Below are 12,160 nucleotides of genomic sequence, written 5' to 3' on the forward strand. Positions count from 1 at the left end.
CCAGGGAGCCCACTGGGGCTGCTTATCTGATCCACCTCCTCAGTGCAGCCTGGACCAGGACTACACCCGGACGGTCGTCTCCACCAGCCAGGCTCGTGGGTCTCATTTGGTCCAAACTTTCTGGGAAATAAAGGGCCTTATCTGCAGTCCTCCTCAAACCCCACAAAGCCAGACGCCACAGAGAAAGGCTTGACTCTGTGAATTTAAAACTTCTGATCAGCAAAAGAACAGCAGTTGACGGCAAACTGGGAAACGCTTCTGGCAGCATATTCCCGAAGGATGGACAGGTTTGTCACACACACGCTTAAAATTCTACTCGGCAAAAGAAAACACAGTTAACTCCGAACTTGGAAAAATATTTGCTACATACATAACGGAAGAATTGACATATTTAACCATGTAAAAATTTAAAATATCCCATAGCAAAAGATGCCACAGACACACAGGGGGGCGACCCGTTCCACCAGCTTGGGGTACAAATAAGGGCACGTAGTTTTGTTCTTCGTGGGATCCCCACCCACTCACGTTGTCGGGAACTCTTCCCTCCCCAGCGAGCTTCCCACGGGGCCCAGCCTCGGCGAGGAGCAGCTCGGCTGCCCCACCGACATTTCAGACATGTTCGCTCTTGACATGGCACACCCACAGCGACAATGCTGCCCCTCCGAGACCCCTGTGCACAGGTGGTTCCAGGAGCATCAGCTGGAGACGCCCGCTGCTGGGACACCTGGAGAAAGTGACATCTGCCGGCACTGTCCTGCCCCGGGATGCTGGCCACGTCAGAGAGACTGAAGGGGACTCCAGGACGAGGGCAGAAGGCGGTCTCTGCTGCTCCAGACCGCTGAACAAGAGGGCCCAGGAGCTCTGTTCAGACCCCCAGCGAGTAGAAGCGCTGAATCTTTAAACTGCTAATGAAATGCACGACTAGGTGGGGAAGCCAGAGGGAGGGATGGTAGCGAATGGGGATGGGAGGGGCAGGGCTGTAGGGTCCAACGCACCCACAAGGTACTGGGGCTATGATGCCGCCGAGGGCCACAGCCAGGCCACAGGCCCCACGTCCACACAGGGGGCTGGAGCTGGTTCCCACCCAAAGCCAGACCGTGAGGGTCTGCCCCTGGGTCAGGGGTCAGTGAGAGGGCACAGGGGCCAGGCGCTGGGTCCTCCCAGAGTTAGCGGAGTGTCCCTGGAATGCTGTGTGCTCGGGTACATTCGTGCACATTTTGTCCACATCTCAGCTCACTCGGCATTCAGAGACCAGATCCACGCTGATGGGAGCAGCACACTGGGCCCGTCCTCCTGGGGCAGGAGCTCTGTCCTGCGGCCTGGGCTGGGGTTCAGGATGCCCGGTCAGCGCTATGTGGGCCACGGGCCCTCAGCACCTCTGAGACCACTCTGTGCCTCAGTTTCTCCCTGCAAGATGGGAATGACAACTGTACCAACACGACCCTCGTGGGTGCTGGGGGACATTGATCCCCTTTTGTGTCACTTTCGTGAAGGGTTTGGAATGAGGCCTGGCAAATGGTAAACGCCGTAAAGCATTTGTGAATGGATAAACCAAGCTGTCCTGGTTGGCTAGTCTGGAGCGGTGGGCTCTGAGTCAGCCTCATCCAGGGACGGGCATCGAGGGTCCCCCGTGGGGGTTTCTACAGGGGTGGAGTACAGAGGGCGCCCAGGAAAACCCGCGCCAACACCCCTACCCAGCCCTTCTCGCTCTCGCCCACACCAGGGGTGGGGGACACCTTGACCTCAGGCAGTGCAGCCCATTGGGCTCCAGCTCCTGTCGTCACACCACGTGGACCTGTGGACCTGCCCTGCTGCCGGGCGGCCGGCTCAGGCCCCGAGTCTCCGACAAGGAGGTGACCTCATCCGGCACATGTTCCCTCCTTCTCGGATGACCCCCCTGGGCCGCCAACCCCACACGCCAGGCTTTCTGACAATACCAGAGGTAGACGGTGTGTCCCCGGGCAGTAATGGGGTCTGACTCCAGCTCTGGGTCTAGAGGACCAGGGTGCTGGGGGCTGTGAGGGGACGGCAGCCCCTCGCAGACAGCCACCCCAGGACAGGTCACTACAGGGCGATTGTAAAGTCAGAGGGACAGCCCAGTGACTGTCCTTAATTGTGACGCCAGCTACAAGCTCAGAGTCCCCGGACCCCCTCAGGTTTGATGGCTCACTAGGAGGACTCGCAGAGCCCGCGGTCACAGTCCATCCCCAGGAAAGGACACAGACTGAAGCGGCCAGGGAGGAGGCGCAGGGCTGGCCCAGGGGTCGGTGCAGCGGGCTCCAGGTCCTCGCCCCGGGAGTCAGGGACCGCACGACTTTCCCAACATTGATGGGTGACAGTCTGCACGGAGCATTGCCAACCAGTCCCGCACTACCCACCTGAGCCGTGGTGTCCAGGTCTTTTACTGGGGCTCCATGGTCGACTGCCCCTCTGGAGGCCAAGCTGATACCGTGTGACCAAGCTCTCACCCTAAATCCCGCTGTTAGACTCACTGGTGTGGCCCTCAGACCAGCGAAGACCCTCTTATCAGCAGGACCTTTCAAGGCCTCGAGACCACCTCTCCGGAGCTGAGGGCAAGGCCAGACCTCCTTGGACGAGGTTGAATCCTTTACTACACACCCACCCAGCAAAGGAAGGCCAGTCCACACAGACAGGGCCTGGAGGCGGCTGGGAGCTCAAGCCCGCCTCCTCCTCCCACCCCGTCCTCGGGCTGCAGTGGATGCCGATGTTCACACACACAACTGCTGAGCCTCCAAATTCACCCTACACGGCACCTCGGCACCCTGCAAGGTCAATTTGGGGTCTGACTTTTAACGGAGTTGGCGCTGAGACTACAAGAGGTGTTTTGGGGACCGTCGTGGAAGCCCCCTGCTTGACCACGTCGGAAGTGAAGAAGTCAAGTCCCAGCTGGTCGCTGACCTTGGTCAAATCCCCCGGCGCAGGCCGAGCACCAGCCCCTGCTCAGCCCTGCAGGCTTCACCCCCAGCCGGGCTCATGCCACCGCAGGGACGGCCGCCGGGCTCACCTCCGCCTGCGCCCGCGCCCCCTGCGAGGCAGCTTCCACCAGCAGTGTCTTCCATCCCCCTACTTCTGGAGTCCGGTGGGTGGGCCTCAGCGCTGACTTCGTCCGACAGAATGAGTTGGACGAGCCGTGCACCAGCTCCAAGCCTGGGCCTCAGAACCCCTCGGGCAAGTGCAAGTCGTGTACACGAAAATCACAGAACACGGCAGGAAGAAATGAAGGGAAAACTAAAGGGAGAGACACCAATGCTCATGGACTGGATAACTCAATACTGTTAAGATGGTAATGCTTCCCAAATTCATCCACGGACCTATTGTAATCCCAGCTGGCTTTTCTTTTTTTTTTTTTGGCAATAATTGATAAGCTGATCCCAAAATTCATACGGAAATACAAAGTACCCAGAATAGCCAAAATAATCTTAAAAAGGAATAAAGTTGGAGGACTCACACTTCCCCAAAACTTACTACAAAGCTACAATCATCAAGGTAATACGGTTCTAGCAAGAGGACAGAATTGAGTCCAAAAATAAACCTTTACATTTGTAGTCCATTGATTTTCAACAAGGGTATCAACGCACAGAATGGGAGGAGATATTCAAATCATGTATTTGATAGAGGACTTTGCATCCAGAACATGCGTGTGTGACTCACAACTCAATGGAAAGACAAATAACCCAGTTTAAAAATGGCCAAAAGATCTGAGCAGACATTGCACCAAAGGACACACAGAGATGACCAAGAAGAGCTTGGAGAAACGCTTGGCCACATTAGCTAATAGAGAAACGCAAATTAAAGCCACAATAAGATACACTTTACACACGAGGATGGCCATAATCGAAAAGACAGACAGGGACAAGGGACGACGAGGCTGTGGAGGTGGGAACCCTTGGACCCTGCCAGCGGGAGGGCAAAATAGTGCAGCACTTTGGAAGACTGTCTGTTTTCTAAAACCTTAAACATAAATTCACCATCCGGCCCTGCAATTCCACTCCCAGGTATCTACCCAACAGAAATGGAAACCTGAGCCCGCAGAGACACCTGTAAAGGAATATCCATGGCAGCCTCACTCCTCAGAGCTAAAATACGGGCACAGCCCAAATGCCTATCACCTGGGGAACAGAGAAACAAAAGGTGACGCATCCACACAGTGGAATGCGATTTGGCTGTAAAGACGGACACAGCTCTGACACACGGAACGTCATGACACGATGCTCAGGGAAAGAGCCAAGACGCAAGAGCACGGGTGTGTGGTTGCCGTACTCTGAAGGGTGCAGAGGAGGCAAAGCTGTGGAGTCAGAGAGCAGACCCGTGGGGGCTGGGGGCTGGGGTGGGGTCGGGGAGTGACTGCTGGGGGTGACGGAGATGTTCTCAAACTAGGTTGTGGTGATCACTACATAACTAAAGTTATGAAACATAATTGCACTGTACACTTAAAATGAGTCAATTTTATAGTCTATAAAATATCCCTCGCTAAAGCTGTTAAAAAGGAAAGAACCGGGGCCGGCCGAGTGGCCTAGCGGGTAAGGTCGGCGCACTCCACTTCAGCAGCCCAGCTTCAGATCCCGGCACGGAGCCTCCTGGTGTGCGTGAGCCACCATCAGTCTCCACTGCTGAACCAGCTCTGGGGCTGCAGCCACGAAACACAGACTGGGGGTCTCTTCCTTGGAAGCACCCCTGGGGCTCTACACTGTATTGGCCTGGGTTCAAAGCGGACATAGAAACTGCTCTGTGCATCTCAAACAGAAAGGGAATTTGCACAGAACACAAAGCGGGTTGGAAGTGTCGCCCAGAGATCTGGAGCTGCAGGGAGCCACCAGGGTCCCCACAGGAGCCTGGGCCCGTTGCCTGCCCCACCCCACCCCACAGCAGGAGCCTGCACCACCTGCTGCTGCCATGGCTGCTGGAGTCAGGTCGAAGGGTCACCTCCCTCGTGCCTTCTAATCCCACGCAGGTGCCTCTAGGTGCAGACCCCAGCCGGAAGCCCCTGGCACGGGAGTCTGGGGGCGTGGTTTCAGGCTGTAGCTCAGTGGGACGGGGACAGCGTCAATGGCTGGTGTAGGACTGAGACCCCAGAGACAACGTCCCACGCCATCCTGGTCATCAACTTCCGAGGGGGAGAGAAAGCAGCCCCCTGGACGTGGCCACATCAACATTCCGTGCCGAGGGGCAGGCGGCTCCAGGGTCTTACACCACTCCTTCCAAGCAGGCAAGGACCCAGGTATTGGAGCTCCCGTGAGCTCCCGCTTAAAGAAACCACTCGGTACTCAAATTTAACAACAACAAGGTCGCAGCAGTCCAGGGGTGCGGAATCAGCTTGCCCAGGGGTCACACTGCGCGCAGCCCCGGGGCACAAGCAAAACGGGACAACATAACACACTTTTATTAAAGATAACTTGATATTTCTATTCATCCAAGAACTATTTATTGGGTGTCTATGACACATCAGTCCCTGTTTTACACCTGAGGACAGAGCGTGGGAAAACAGCCCGAGTCCTTCCTTGTGAACTTGGGTTCTGGGGGAGGAGACATCATAAACGACTCAGCCCTGAGAGGCCTCGTGGTGCTGGGCACTGAGGTGGAGAACACAGCAGAGCAGGAAGGTGAGAGAAAGCTTGAAGAGGGAGGGAGTTGGCAAGTGCAAACGCCCCGAGGCAGGCTGTTCAAGGAGCTACAGGAGGCCATGTGGCTGCAGCGGGGAGAAGAGGAGCGAGCAGAGTCAGGTGGGCCTAATCGTGATGGACACTTTAAGGAACTGGGCTTTTTCTCTAGATAGGATGGAAAGCCATTGGAGGGTCTTAATATTTCTGAGGAAGGAGAAGGGGGAAGAGGAGGAGGGGGAGGAGGGAGAGAAGGACCCTCAAACTAAGGGAGACCTCACAAAAGGACAGACCTTGTAGGAGCTCCTTGCTCCTCTCATTTCCATATTGAAAAGGACTCAATTTTGAAACGCTGCTAGGGAGGACCCTCTATCTTTCCTGTGCTTTGCACCCCTAGGAGCACACTGGCCCTGGGAACTGGGAAATTCTGTTCTGAGAAAATTGGTGCCAGGTGCCGGCTGCACTGAAATAATTAGGTTGAACGGTATGAAATTGCTGCTACGTGTCTGTTTTGACCTAAAAAAGGCAATTCACAGGGTTCGACCTAATAGGAAAAAAGACCACGTGGCTGTGGAGGTGGCAGGGTCTGAGCCGACCATGGGTGGAATAGGTATCACCAAGGTGAGGACAGAAGTGAGACCTACCAAGTCAGCTGGCGGGTGAGAACAGGGGGCGGCCGCCCCATGTCTCCTTGCGGTCACCCTCCGCCATCTGAAGTCCCCCATCACACCACTCCAGTGCTCTGGTCTCAGGCTCTCCCTTTAAAATGATGCTCACGCCATATGGTCACGAACTCCCAGGTGGTGCTCCCGGGACTTGCTCCCACTCAGCTGGGGGCCTGCAGCCCTGCTGAGAGAAGATGCCAGTGGTGCCTGTGCTGCAGAACAGACAGCCGGACTTGGGGCCGCTCGCCTGGTCAAGCAGCTGCTCTGCCCAGGACGCCCACACGCTGTGTGTGCAGCGGGTGGCACCTTTAAAATGTGTTCCCCGGTCCCCCGCCCTCCAGGAGGTGGGCTCACTCTCCCCCGTGGAGCGTGGCTGGACTCACACGTGGAGCTGGTGGAATGATGGAGGGCCATCGTTGAAGCCTGGCAGCATCTGTCCCACCTGCTCACGGTCCACTTGCTGCGGGGCAGCTGGCCGCCCAGCAGTGGGGACGTTCTGGCAGTGTGATGGGGAGGCCAGACCCCCCCGACAGCCACATGAGCCTACTCGGAAGTGGACCGAGGCACCCATCAGGGCTTCCGAGCACTGCAGCCCTGGCCAACGAGTTGACTGCAGCCTCCCAAGAGAGCCCAGGTAGAACCAGTGGCTAAGCTGCTCCCACATTCCTGACCCACAGAACTGCAGTGGTAAAGGTCTGTCATCGTAAGCCACTGCACTTGGGGTGACTTGTTACGCAGCCCCAGATCACAAACGCTGGTATACTCAGAAGTCTAAGATGACGTGTGTTCGTCAGGCTGGGAGACCGTATGCAGCAGTAACAAACATCGCCAAAGCCCCGTGGTTTAACACACACCAAAGCTGACTTCTTGCTCACACTGAAGTCCACTGCGGGTTCCGGTGACTCTCCACAAGCTGGCCCGGGGTTCCAGGCCCCATCTGCTGGTGGGTCCCGCTCCCCAGGAGCCTCCACCACGGCCTCAGCACCCCGAGAGAGTGGAGAACCGTATGCCGGCCCTTCGAGGCTTCCGCCCGGGTGCACCAGTCAGTCATGTGCCTCTCGCCTGCTGGCCGGCCCCTCTCCTCCCACTTGCCTGGGAAGAGAAAGTGCCAGAAGGTCTTGTGAGCATCCGTAACGCCTACCACGCGATCCGTTTTACTTTTTTCCTTTGTGGATTTGGCTCATCTCCCTGCATCTTTGTGAAGCGCCAGCTTCTCTGGGTGCAGCCTGGGCCCTGGAGCCCTCCGCCCGCCGGCTGCTGGGGCCGCGTGCCGTGCCATTCCGAGATGGGTGCGCGCATTTTGGCTGCGGCTTCTCCCCAGCAGCGCCTCACCCTCCTGCCCGAGCTCCTGTCATGCACGTTCCCTCCCTGGAATCTCTGCCCCATGTGCTTTCTAGTTTCCCTGGTGTCTTCAAGGTGCTAATTTGGGTCTCAGCACCCACCTCCTGTTCCTCCAGTGGGCTGCGAATTGCCAGCCGGGACGCCACATTTCAGCTCCAGGAGATCATTTTGTGCCATCCTTTGATCACCTCCCATGTTCCCTTTGATGGTTAGCTCTGTGGCCGTTTGCTTGGTCTCATGGGCTGGGTGCTGGGGGGCCTGACCGGGCCTCTCTCTGGCTGCCAAGCCCCAAGGGCTGCTGTCAGCTCTGTCCACCTCTGTGGGGCCAGGGTCCAAAGGCCTGCGAGAGTGGAAGGCGCAGCAGCCTCCGGGGTCAGGGGTGCAGGCGCAACAGGACCAGCCCCATAGGGAACCTGGAAGATGCAGGAGGGACTAAGGACATGCGGGGTGATGGTCACTGGGCCCCACCTTCCTCTCCTGAGTGCAGTGCAGACGGGGGCGGGGGGTTGGACCAACCCTGGAGAGGACACCTCCGGGGGCTGCAGAGTGGGGGGACCCCCTTCCCCCATGAGCGGGGTCTCCCACCTGGGCAGAGTGCTTCCCACGCCCCACCAGCACTCAGAGCCGTGTTCTGACCTCTTCGGCACCTTCATGAGCCCATTGGAGCCAGTGTGTGTGTGTGGACACCGCCCAGCTGCTGTGCAGGCGTTGTTGCTGGCCGAGCCTCAGAATGTCCGCCATGCCCCAGGGAGGACTCCCTCAGGCCCCGCCCTCCTGCCTGCTGCCCTCCTCCAGGAACGCCATCCCTCAGCTGTCATCTCCTGGGACCTGAGGTCTCACCACCTCCCTGGCAGGCTTCCAGAATCTGCCAAGGCCAGGGAGGCCACAAAGACTGTCACAGACCAGATCCCATCCTCCTGGTCTCAGTTTCCCCTTTGGAATAGTGGTCTCCAAGCCCCTGGCACCCTGATGCTGTCAGTCTGAGACACTCCCAGGTCCCTGCCGACCCAGCTCCTTGGAAGACCTGGGTCTGGGCATCTGATGAGGAAGGGGCAAGCCAGGCTGGGTCTTGGGATAGCTGGGGTCAGGCCACCACGTGGCCAACGCCACCACCGGCCCGCGGCCCAGCCTGCAGGGGTTAATGGGCTCAGCCTCCCCGGGGACGTGTGCGGAATCTCTTCCCCACTCCCCAGGGCCTGGTTTCTTCGGAGACTCGGCAGTCAGAGCTGTCGCCAGGCAGAGCCAGCTGTCAGAGTCCCCAGGGCCAGGCACCGAGGAAGCAGCGGGCAGCCCCAGGGCTGCGGGTACAGGAGGCGCTGATCCTGGCCTCCGAGCTGCTCAGCAGCTGCAGCAGGCCGCCTGCCGGGACTGGGTCAGCCCAGTGGGTCTGGACATTCCACTCGGTCCGGGGCAGGTGGGGGCGGGGCACGGCTCCCTGCTCTGACTTCACAGGGATGAGAGGAGGTGGGAGAGGGCGGTCAGCCTCCAGCCCAGAGGAGGTGGCGTCTCCAGGGGGTGTGCACGGACGCTGGCTCTGCCCATGTCCTGGAACCTGCAGCGATGGCCGCTGTGGACAGGTCACTCTTCACCTGGCGGGCAGTGTGGGGGCTCTCTGGATCCCCTGCCCACAGAGAGAGTGCCTGCCCCCCTGGGCTGCCCCGGCCTTGCACCTTTCCCAGCACAGCCCAGCCAGGCACCCACCTGGGGCCTCAGACCTCTGCTCTAGTCCCCAGGCTGACACCTCAGGCCGATCCTTGCAGAGTGGCCTGGGCCACCATCTGTGTGGTGGACCACAGCCCCAGCGCATGTGTGAAGCCCACCCCACCCCAATGGCCACCCTGATCCCACCTCCATTTTCTCTCCACTCAACAGCCTTTGGGTCCTAGATGCAAATGAGGGGGACACAAAGACTGTGCTGGGCCCACTCGGCCTCCCCAGGCCCTGGCTGGAAGCAAGTCCAGAGGTGTGGCTGGGCTGTCACCCCACGGGAGGCCCCAGCGCCCGAGGCCCACGCCGCTGAGCCTTGTTCCCCCCAAACCCACAGCCCACCAGGCCCAGACCCTGCCTTGGTGACACATGCCCCAGAGACAGTGGAGGGGCTCCCCCGGCCCAGCCCTTGGGCCTGAGCCCCGCTCCTCTCCTGTGGGACCCCGGCCTCTCCTGCCCAGCTCCCCTGGCCCCATCAACCAGGAGGGGGAAGACACGGGGAAGCAAGAGAGACTGGCCATCGGAGGAGGCTCACACAGCTGCGCAGAGCACGGCAGGCTCACGGGCAGGCGGCCGAGGAGGGAACCCGGCAGCCAGGAGGGCCCCAACTGCCCCTGGACTCTGCTGTCCTCTCCCCTCTGGGCCACAGCAAGTTGCTGCTCAGCCATGCAGGCAAATGGGAAGTCTCGTATCGGAAGGCTGCCCACAGTTCCTACAGCCACAGCTTTCTCCTGCTTGGCCAGGGGAGTGCCCGGCGCCAACCTCGGGGTGACTGTGGGGTGGCTGCCAGCTGGGGCCCGTGAGCGTGTTTTCTTTTGCCTGAACTTCCTAACGAAGCAGCTGCTCCTCTGGGGGCCAATTACCCCCCACGCCCGGGAGAGAACAAGGTGCTGACTGGGTGGGATGGAGGGGCCGGGCCTCAGCATGGCGGGACTAAGCGGGGCTGGGGGCTGGCAGGGTGAGCAGTGCTCTGGGGGTGGGGAGGTGGCCCTGGGGCCGAGGTGCAGGTGGCAGGCCAGCCACTGGGTGCTGGGCTGGGAGCCCGGTCACTCCTCATGGCCACACTGAGGGGGCAGCGCTGGAAGCAAGGCAAGCCCCACTGTCCAGGAGTGATGCAATCACGAGACATTTGAGCCAGGAAGGTTCCAGGCTCCAGGTCTGGGCTGCCCGGTGTGGCCATCAGTCTGAGCTGGCCATGGCCAGAAAAGGTGTGTGGACAGCCCTGTTCTCATGCCTGCTTGGCACCAGGTCACCCAGGCCAGGCCTGAGTCGGGGAAGGAAGGCGAGAACCTGAGGTGGGCTCAGGGCACTGGCAGCAGGTTGCACACGTGCGTGTACACGTGGATGTGGTGTGCACAGATGCGCCTTGGGTGCCTCCCGCTCCCACCTGTGACAGCCAGTCTCTCCCCTCGGCAGGCAGTGTCCTGTGACCCCCCGAGACCCCAGGCCAGACCCACCCCCTCGAGGTTACGGGGGCTTCCCCAGAATGTGGGGTACCCACGGGCATCACCCACGGATGGGACGCTTCCTGCAGCCCAGCCCACCTGCTCCCACCTTCTCTCTGCTCACCCCGCGCCTGCCCCAGCTGACGGGCCTCAGGCCCCTCCAGGCCCCTGGCCCAGGGCTCCCTCGGCTGCTGACGCTGTTCCCACCCTGTCCCTCCGGGCAGCACCCCGATCACCTTCTGACCTCTTCTCCACTGATGCTCCCCTCGGCAGCATCTCAGTGGCTGTGGGGTCTTCAGTTCGGGGATGGCACTTCATTTCTAGAAGCTTCACTCGGTTCTTTTTCGAATCTGCTGGGTTGCTATTTTCGAGCTCCCGTTCAACCTGGTGCACTGTTCACTCCAGGCCTGGCGTCCCCTCCGCCCCGGCACCGGGCAGGCTCTCTGCTGGCTCCCCCTCGCGGTGCTGGGTATCCCTGGGTCTTGGGTTCTCTGACCTTGAAAACTCACTCATGAGGCACCTGGAGGGCCTACGACAAAGGCCATTGGCATTTCTTTCTCCCAGGCCCGTAGGGGCCAGGTCACATAAACATGGTTTAAAAGGAAACTCAAAGTTCAGGATTTTTTTGGCCAACTGAGGTGGGAACGTGGGCTCCGTGTCCGCATGAGTCGGGTGTAAACACGACTTTTCAGGGGCAGACCTCCCCCCTGACCTGCCTGGGCACCCCCTCGGGGACAAGGCAGGAGGAGGGTTTCCCTCTGCCCCCATCGCCTGGAGGGGACAGGTCCGTGGGATCCAAGTGATGCTGAGCAGGTTGTCCTGCAGACCGCGCCTCGCCACAGTGAAGGACACAGCGGGCCCTCAGGAGACCACTCCTTACGCGGGGCCCGCAGCTCGCTCGCACGGCACCTAAGGGATCCACAACAGAAGCGGCTCGAGGAGAGGCGTCCGGAGTCACCTCTGCGGCGACAGCAAATGTGCAAACCGGCTCACAACTCACTCCCAGGCTGTCGGCAGCGTTTTCTTCTCCTTCTTCTTATAGACTCGGTCCTGGGCTTTGCTCCTTGACTTAGCGACCACCAGCCCCCTCTCGGGACAGCAGACAACTTGGGCACAAACCGACAAGACGCGGGAGCAGGGCTTCGACCGCCAGGCAGGAGGCCACCGTGCTGAGCCAGTCTGCCTGGCTGGTCAGGTGCAAGAGCAGCCCACGGCCTCGAGGTCATTCTCCCAAGTTTTGACCCGGTAAGTCCTTAAAACCTTGAGAGCTCTTCATTGCTAAGTGACAAACTATTTCATAAAACATTTTTCAGCTGCTTTAAGTAGAGCAGGTGTCAAGCCCCTCCCTCCCCCATTCCCAGGAAAGCCTCCCGTGAACCTCCAT

General features: G+C 59.6%; 1 long non-coding RNA gene across 1 annotated transcript; it reads right to left on the reverse strand.

Annotated features, from left to right (window-relative positions):
* Positions 1–5,083: 5,083 nt before the first annotated feature.
* LOC139045795 (uncharacterized) lies at positions 5,084–12,074 on the reverse strand. Its single transcript, XR_011504895.1, has 3 exons — positions 7,726–12,074; positions 6,263–7,375; positions 5,084–5,707 (listed from the first exon to the last, which is right to left on the reverse strand). It is a non-coding gene; the product is annotated as an uncharacterized lncRNA (long non-coding RNA).
* Positions 12,075–12,160: the final 86 nt, after the last annotated feature.

Source organism: Equus asinus, chromosome 7 (assembly GCF_041296235.1).
Source record: "Equus asinus isolate D_3611 breed Donkey chromosome 7, EquAss-T2T_v2, whole genome shotgun sequence".
NCBI lineage: Eukaryota > Metazoa > Chordata > Mammalia > Perissodactyla > Equidae > Equus > Equus asinus.